The following is a 7,353-nucleotide window of genomic DNA, read 5'->3' on the forward strand; positions in this document are numbered from 1 at the left end:
CCTCAAGAAATAATCTACAATTCTGGCTGAAGTAGAAGGAAAAAATATGTGTGTGAGGAATTTACTGAAAGGATACTGGATAGTTCAGAGAATCTAATGAATAATCAAAAATTGGTAGGGAAGGAATTAAGGTAGCACTTGGTTGGTAGGTGGAATTCTGTGAATCCTCTCTAGAATGACTCAACCACAGTGACCCCTAGCCTCAGAACGTCTATTCTGAACTTCAAGTTTCTAAGACAGATTATCACATTGGCTCACCGAAGGTTAGGGGCTTACTGCTGGATCTATCATCTCTGGGTGAGGGGAAAAGTATTAGCGAGCGGAGGCCTTGGCTTGTGTATCTGATTCATTTGCGCCTTAAGAGGACAGCAGCTTAAGTAAGTCAAAAAAGCAAGATCAAGAACAGTTTGTATGATAATTTTTTTATTAAAAATTTCTAGCATGTGCAAATGAAAACAGGAACCAAGTTGACATCATATATAAGTGCTGCAGGCACAAGCGGCATGCTGGGAGCTAGAGAAAGAGGATTCCACATTTAAAGGGAGCAGATGTAATTCCATTTCAGATCATTCTATAGAAATGCAAGTACCATGTTGGTAGTTCTTTGACTTTTTTCAAAGTAACACAAACACTTGATTTTCATGTGAAATTTCCTGAGTTTAAAAACTCTTGAGGGGGCCGGCGCTGTGGTGCAGCGGGTTAATGCCCTGGCCTTAAGTGCCAGCATCCCATATGGGCGCCAGTTCAAGACCTGGCTGCTCCACTTCCAATCTAGCTCTCTGCTGTGGCCTGGGAAAGCAGTAGAAGATGGCCCAAGTCCTTGGGCCACTATACCCACGTGGGAGACCTAGAGGAAGCTCCTGGCTCCTGGCTTCAGATTGGCACAGCTCTGGCTGTTGCGGCCAATTGGAGAGTGAACCATCGGATGGAAGACCTTTCTCTCTCTCTCTCTGCCTCTCTCTGTGTAACTCTGACTTTCAAATAAATAAATAAATCTTAAAAAAAAAAAAAAAAAAAAAAACTCGAGCCTGCCCCGCAGCTCATAGGCTAATCCTCCGCCTTGCGGCGCCGGCACACCGGGTTCTAGTCCCGGTCGGGGCGCCGGATTCTGTCCCAGTTGCCCCTCTTCCAGTCCAGCTCTCTGCTGTGGCCCGGGAGCACAGAGAAGGATGGCCCAAGTGCTTGGGCCCTGCACCCCATGGGAGACCAGGAGAAGCACCTGGCTCCTCCCATCGGACCAGCACAGTGCGCCGGCCATGGCAGCCATTGGAGGGTGAACCAATGGCAAAGGAAGACCTTTCTCTCTGTCTCTCTTACTGTCCACTCTGCCTGTCAAAAAACAACAACAACAACAACAACAAAACAAAAAAACTCTTGAAGAGGGGTTTGTGGTGGGAACAGATATGAGCACAGGCTCCAATTCTGGCTGCTCCACTTCTGATCCAGTTCAGTTCTCTGCTCATATGCCTGGGAAAGCAGTAGAAGATGGCCCACGTACCTGAACCCCTGCACACACGTGGGAGACGTGGATGAAACTCCTGGCTCCTGGTTTCTACCTGGCCCAGCCCCAGCAGTTATGGCCATCTGGGGAGTGAACTAGCAGATGGAGATCTCTGTCTCTCCCTTTCTCTGTAACTCTGCCTCTCAAATAAACAAATAAATCTTTAAAAAAACAAAACAAAACAAAACAAATCTCTTTGAAGCAAAAATCTGCTTCAAGTTTCTATTTACAACTCATGAGGTATAGACAAGGGTACTTCAAAATATTCAGGTGCAAATGCACATGCACATGTGGAAAACAGATATGAAAGAAGATGCCAGGCCAGCGTGCGGCATAGTAGGTTCCACCTGTGGCTCCAGCATCCCATATGGGTGCTGGTTTGAATCCCAGCTGCTCTACTTCAGATCCAGCTCTTTGCTATGGCCTCAGGTTAAAACTGTTAAACTACTGGAAGACCTGACCTCCCAAGATGGGTATAAATAGAGGAAGACAAAAATTCTAGGCAACAGAGACTCCAGCTCAGAAAAGACAAAAAGAATTCCCAAAGTGATGGGGAAGAAAAGTGCCAGGAACACAGCTGGACAGGAGGGCCTGAGAGCAAAGATTCAGTTAGAAAAATGAAAGTGTCCAGGAGGAGTGTCTTCAAGGAGAAAAACTGGGACTGACAGATCACCTGATGTAACTGACCATTAGGAAAACGGCAGTGAAAGGAGGGTGGAAAGTGTCAGAATGAGCTGTAGCTAACAAGCAAGTGTAAAATCAAGGCAATTATTAACTTTAGAAAAAGCAAAAGTAGGAAAAGAAATATAACTTTGATAGACACATGCAATAGTATTTGCATAGGCATAATAAACCTGAATAATGATTTAGCCAAAACTTGTAATGTTATTCTGTTGGGAGACTAGGGGAGAAGTAGCAGAGGAGAGGGAAGTTAAGAGAGCTTAATCCTCCTCTACCATAGAAAGAAGTCACTATGCTATGTCTAAAATGGAGCAACAATAGCACATTAGTTAGGAAAAACAGATCTATAAATGCCAAAAGAAATAGCTAAGAGAGTCTAAAATGAGTATATTTGGGAAAGGGAACCTGAGTGAGTGTACAGGGCAAGGCATTATGTCTTTTGTTATAAGCATTGGAGTTCATACGACTTTTTATCAAAAAGCCTTTTGCATGTATTGATTTGAGAAACATTTGAAGTGAACACGTCTAGACACATACACAAGAAACTATTTACATTTGGCATATCTCTGAGGAGTGAGATTGGCAGAGAAAGGGTTGGTCCTGGCATTTTGTTTTTGCTTGTTGGTTGTGTTTTCTTTTTGTCTTTTGTTTTTTTCTGTGGAAAGCATCTATTTAGAATTAGCCAGCTGGACCCTATATTTGATCCCCATTTTGTTGGCAACATCCAAAGCATCATATTCCAGAGCCAGCAAGCACATGCTTCTCTCTGTCAGGCCTGATCAGGGTACTGACCTTGGCCCCATCAATGTCATGCAGCTTTTTCATGGCCTGTTTGATCTGGTGCTTGTTGGCCTTGACATCCACAATGAGCACAGCGGGTTGCTGTCTTCCGTCTTCCTCACAACGGACACAGTGACTTGAAGATGGCATAAAGGTCAAGACGGCTTCCCCTAGGGGAGCTCTTCCAAGGCTATGTGGGCTGCCTCCAGGGCTGCGGAAGGTGGGTAATGTGCAGACCTTTGTGTGTGTCGGTTCATTTATTTTCATCTACTTGAAAGGCAAAGCAACACAGAGAAGGAGAGAGAGAGAAAGAGAGAGAGAGATTCTATCAGCTGGTTAACTCCTCAAATGCCCGTAGCAGTCGGGGCAGGGCCAGGCAGAAGCCAGAAGCCCAGAACTCCATCCAGGTCTCTCACATGGGTGGCAGGGGTCCATGCACTTGAGCACCATCTGCTGCCTCCCAGGATGCATTAGCAGGAAGCTGGATCAGAAGAGCAGCATCTGGGACTCAGACTCAAACTCGGACAGGAGATGCTGGAACCGTGAGCAGCGGCTTCGCCTGCGGCATCTCCACACCCACCCCAGGTGTCCATGACTGTGGTCATCCCTCATTGCTACTTTGCTTTGGCTTCAGCTTTGGGAGGAGCAGGAGATTCCTTCCTAACCTTAGGTGCCATCTTTGTGAAAAGGTGAGAAGACCATGTTATACCCTCTGCATTGTTTAAAAAAAATTTTTTACTGTAAATTGGTATTATTTTTATAATTACAGTAAAACATAATAAAACCAATGTGCTGTCCTAATTTTCTGCCTCCTTAGGAACATTATCTCCAGGTTGTGGAGTCCCACTTTCCCTACCAAGGAAGCTCTCATTATTACTAATCTCCAGCCCTATCTGTAGGTGTGTCCTCTTGAAGCTTGGAGGACAGAAGACAATGGCTCTGTGGGTTTCACGTTGTGGTTTCTTTTATCAATCAAGAGCCCCTCACAGTTTTGGCATCTTCCTATCTCCATGCCATCTTCAAAGGGTGGGAAGCCCTGGTTCTTCCCAACAGTTAGCTGCTCTTCTGCACCCCACAGAGCCTCCAACAGCTCATGTGTTGCTTTTGTACAGTGTTTTTCTTTTGAGAAACAAACCCACATCCTACTCACCCTACTCCAGCTGCTTAGTCTTTTCTATCTTTGTACGCCCACCCCCTAGCTCCTGGTATAGGTAGTTCCTGGAGCATAACATAGCAGAAACTGGGGCCAGGGTTGCATAGCAGGTAAAGCTGCCACCTGCAACACCAGCATCCATATGGGCACCAGTTCAAGTCCCAGCTGCTCCACTTCCGATTCAGCTCCCTGCTAATGGACTGGAAAAGCGGTGGAAAATGATCCAAGTCCCCGGCCCCTGCACCTACGTGAGAGACCCAAATGAAGTTCCTGGCTCCTAGCTTCAGCTTGACTCAACCCTGCCTGGTATAGCCATCTGGGGAATGAACCAGCAGATAGAAATTCTCCCTCTCTCTCTGCCTCTTCCTCTCTGTGTGTGTGTGTAACTCTGACTTTCAAATAAATAAATACATCTTTTAAAAAAAAAAAAAGAATCATCTTTAACTGCAAGGATGTCCATTAAACATCACAAATGAACATGCCAAAGGAGAAGCCATGTTGGCAAAATGCTCACTTACCTCACACAAACATCTCAAACCCACCATTCACTGACTTCCCATGAGTGCATTTTTTAAAGTTTTTTTTTTTAGAGAGAGAGAGAGAGAAAGTAGGCACACATGTGTTGGTAAATGCTAACTGTCCCTTATTCACATAGAGACACAGTAGAATCTTTGAGCCCAATATCCAGTGAAAGGAAGGAAAAAGCTAGACTTCTAAGCACTACCACACAGGGGCCTACCACCCGCCAGCTTCCAGCACAGTGGTGTTGATTTCATACAGTTTTTGTGGCGATAAGAAGGGATGAAAATGAATTTGGAAGAGAAAGAGAGTTTTTTTTTTCCCATTGTATTCTGTTTAAGGCATTTTTCTTGCCTGCATTAAGGTGAAAACCATGATGCACAGAAAAGAGATCTCAAAAATAGGGAAACTGAGCATAAGAGAGAAAAACAAATAAGACTGTAATTGCTCCCAGGTACTGGAGAAAATTTAAAAGAAAAGAAAACAAAAAAGCTTGGACTCCATTGGTGTTTTTAGTCATCTTCTTCATCCTCCTTTCCTTCCCCTCCATCATCATTCCCATCTTCATCAATGTCTTCCAATCCTTCCTCTTCATCATCATCATCGTCTTCTCCATCCCCTTCCTCATCATCCATATCAGGAACCAAGTAGTGCTGCAACAGCTTTGGCCAAATATCATTTTGATGACCTCTCCCAACTCTTCTGCACCTGCAGCAGCATGGTCAGGAAGCCGGATACTGAAGCTCTCTGGGTCCTCGTGCTGCCTCTTCCTGCTGGCCTTGTTCTGCCTTTGACTTGAACGTTTCATCAAATCCTTTCCAGATTTCCATTTGATTTCAGTGGTCTTTGAAGATGGATCACCACTCTTTCAGATGACATTTTTTTTGGAGAGAATTTTATTTTCAAAGTAAGGATTTTCACCAAAGTAAAAATCTATTCTGTAACCTGATTTAATATCTTCAAATTCTATCAAATTATATCACTTTCATGAGTAGATAAGGCAGCACCTTTTCACCCTCCTCCCCAAGTGGTACAGATGCTTGCTAATGGTTGACAAATGTCATTACCCCCAAATTTGGGATTTTGGTGATAATTCTGACCTCTTCTGAAAAAAAAATGTTGGCACAGTTTGTTATATTTCTGCTTTAGTTTCAAAATCTCCTCCTGGGCTTGTTCATTTAGGCTGTCTGTTTCATTTTGTGCTTTATCAGTATGATCAGTTGCTCCTTATTTTTCTCCTTTCAACAAACCCTGAGAGGCCCAGGCCAGGCATTGGTTTCAGCTTCTTCATTTGAAGCAGGAGCGAAGATGCGTGTTTGGAAGCCATGCTCCAAGGAAAATCCAAGAACCAGCACCAGAAAGGAAGTTTTCTAATTGTTCTAGGCAGGAAGTTAAATGAAGCACCTGTTACTCCATCTTGTCTACAACTGGAAGTCCTCTATTCCAATAACCTCATAAAAGTTCTCCAGGTAGTCCCTTTCACTGTTAAATTTAAAGATTTTTAAAATTTATTTGAAAGACAAGAGTTACAGAAAGAGGCAGAGACAGAGAGCGAGAGAGGTCTTCCCTTTGCTGGTTCACTCCTCACACTGTTAATTTAAAACTAATTCATTGGACTGATCTGGGAACACGAAAGTAACAACTGTAAAAAGCACAACAGAGAAACTCCTATAATTTCTCTATAATATTAACTCTGAGTAATGTTTTGTGTCTTTTATATTTCCTTCCATCTTCTCTACCTCTTGAATTTTGCATGGCTTTTTCCATCAGTCCTCTGCCTACTTGATCTCTTTTCTTTTTAGCCTTCAATACTAACGATAATACCATTGTTTTTAAATTTTGTACACTGTTAGCTTCTAGGAGATACCTGCTTCCTGGTTTTAATCTAAGCCTTCCAATCTCTAAGAATGCTCTCTCATATAGTTTGCTTCACAAATTCCTCTTCTTCCATCTACCTTTAAATATTGACTTTTTCCCTGCTTCTCTCTCATTATCTACGCCAAACCTTAGTGATCTCATCACTTTCCCATGACTTCGGTTATCATCCATGTGCTTGTTACTCATGAATTTGTATTTCCAAATGTCCTCAGTGCTCCAGAGCCATATCACTAATTGCCTAAGACAAATCTCTGCATTATGTGTGTTTCACATTTGATCCCCAATGGAACTATTATCTTCTCCAAGAACCTCAACTGCGCCATGGTTCCATCTCAAGGAATGGCACTAACTTGTACCTTTTCAAGCTAAACATAGAAGCCATACTCAGCTGTTCCTCCTTTCTTCTTCTTAATTTCCACATTTAGTGAGGGATCCTAACTCTTGACTAGTTGATTTCCTAAATCTTTCTTTGCTTCAAATCCATGCCTCAATTTCCCCACAATCCTGTTGTTCACACTTTCTTCATTTTTCTCTCACTTGGATGGACTATTGTGGTAGCCTACTGTTTAATCTCTGGATAAGCACTGGCTGCATTGTGGCCTCTGCGAATCACCAACTAGATGATGTCCCTCTTTTCAAAAGCTCTAGTGGTTCCCCGTAACTTTCGGGATATACTCTGACTCCTGTAGCTTAGTAAATACATGGCTTTTTTTTTTTTTTTTTTAGATTTATTGCTTTATTTGAAAGGCAGAGTTACAGAGAGGAAGAAAAGGGGGAGAAAGAGAGAGGAAAAAAAAAAAAAGAGAGAGAGATCTTCCATCTGCTGGTTCACTCTCCAAAT

The 7,353-nt window shown here is 43.1% G+C and overlaps 1 pseudogene; it reads right to left on the minus strand.

The window, feature by feature from the left end:
- Positions 1 to 5,146: 5,146 nt before the first annotated feature.
- LOC133764427 (protein SET-like) lies at positions 5,147 to 5,961 on the minus strand (annotated as a pseudogene).
- Positions 5,962 to 7,353: the final 1,392 nt, after the last annotated feature.

Source organism: Lepus europaeus, chromosome 7 (assembly GCF_033115175.1).
Source record: "Lepus europaeus isolate LE1 chromosome 7, mLepTim1.pri, whole genome shotgun sequence".
Lineage (NCBI taxonomy): Eukaryota > Metazoa > Chordata > Mammalia > Lagomorpha > Leporidae > Lepus > Lepus europaeus.